General features: G+C 41.4%; 1 protein-coding gene and 1 pseudogene across 1 annotated transcript in view; both read left to right on the forward strand.

Moving 5' to 3' along the window:
• Positions 1–1,756, forward strand: part of Acyp2 (acylphosphatase 2) — a 159,858-nt gene that overhangs the window by 94,142 nt on the left and 63,960 nt on the right. The gene's annotated exons all lie outside the window — the stretch shown is intronic.
• Positions 237–752, forward strand: LOC116070665 (annotated as a pseudogene).

Genomic DNA, 1,756 nt, shown 5'->3' on the forward strand with positions numbered 1-1,756 from the left:
GTCCCCATTAGTCACTCCACTCACTGGGGCAGCAAATTCTGTTTTATAAGCAAGTGTGTGATCTATAGCTGTCTATCCCAAATATAGTTGAAAAGTTAAATGTTTCACTTTGACAAAAAAGTAAATGCACTGCATGTAGAAATAATCCCCCCAAAGCAAAAAAACAAGCAAGCAAACAAACAAAAAACAAAACAAAAAAACCCTAAGATTAATGACAGAGAGCCGAGAGAAGCAAGATGGCAGAAGTACTGGATCTTCACGAGGGCCAGGATTTCGCCGTGGATGAGGCTAGGGATGAAAGCATCCACAAACTAAAAGAAAAAGAGAAGAAATGGAAGGGCTGCAGCTTTGGCTCCGAGGGGTCCCACGCTCGGTTGCAGGAAGATTATGACAGTGTGGAGCAGGATGGCGAACCTGGACCACCATGCTCTGATGAAGGTTGGATTCTCTTTGTCACTGGAGCCCACGAAGAAGCCACTGAAGACGATATGCATGACAAATTCGCTGAATATGGGGAAATAAAAAAATATCAACCTTAATTTAGACAGGCGCATGGGATACTTGAAGGGATATGCTCTAGTTGAGTATGAAACATACAAAGAGGCTCAGGCTGCCATGGAGGGACTAAATAGTTAAGATTTGATGGGATGCTAATCAGTGTCCACTGGTGCTTTGTTCCTGGTCCACCAAAGGGCAAGAGGAGAGGAGGCTTGAGACAAAGCAGGAGTCCAGACCAGAAACGCTGTTGGTAAGTCTTCTGTCGACCAGGTGGTCTGTCTACGAGTCCTTTTGGTTATTCTGCCTTGGATAAATAGGGCTACAGCGGACCTTGCGATTATATTTAATTTCTTATCCTATCTACTTGGTATTGCTTTTGAGTTTAAGAAAAAAAATAAATGTTCCATTTTGGTTTCCACATTTAAAGTTATTTTACTGTTCTGGAAACTAAACAACTACAGGGAGGCATTCTGAGTGACTGTAAAGACACTTCTGTCTGGCCTGAGGTTCTGAGTTTCTAGAACGGCTCAAGGAGACGGCTCAGTATTTCTTCTTCTTAGAAGATGAGGTGGGGGGGATAATGAGATTTTTTCTTAAGGCATTAGGAGTGAATTTTACATACTCTCGTGAGCAGATGTTATATTAGTGTCTCTTTTGCTTCTCTCTCAGAGAGTCTTGTGCAGCCCAGGATGGCCTTGAACTTCTGGTACTTGCCTCATATCTCCCAGGTGCTAAGATTGCACCCATGGGCCACCATACCCAGTTTATGTGGTTTCTAGAATTAAAACACGGGGCTTTGAGATGCTCAGCCAGCTTTACTCTGAATAGGGTGCTAAAGAATGAAGTTTGTTCCAACAGCTTAAAAGAAACCCAGCTTGAGTACTGTGTAACAATATGCATACCTTTGATCCCAGCACTTGGGAGGCCAACCTGGTCTACAGGAGAGTTCCAAGATAGCCAGGGCTATACTGAGAGACCCTTTCTCAAAAAATAAAATAAAATAAAATAAAATAAAATAAAATAAAATGGAAAAGCCCTTGTTATCCCCCTTTTTTTAGTTTTTAGCTGAAATGATTTTTCTGGAATGTCTGTAGTAACTATGATTTGTTTTGTGTTATTGTCTGTGTAGGTTCCTATGTGGCACACACTGGCCTCATACTGATGCTCCTGTCTCTGTCTCCCCAGTGCATAATGGCAAATATTAAACTTAGCATTTTTTCAGATGCAAAAAAAAAAAAGATTAATTGCCTATAATCTG

Source organism: Mastomys coucha, unplaced genomic scaffold (genome assembly GCF_008632895.1).
Source record: "Mastomys coucha isolate ucsf_1 unplaced genomic scaffold, UCSF_Mcou_1 pScaffold22, whole genome shotgun sequence".
Lineage (NCBI taxonomy): Eukaryota > Metazoa > Chordata > Mammalia > Rodentia > Muridae > Mastomys > Mastomys coucha.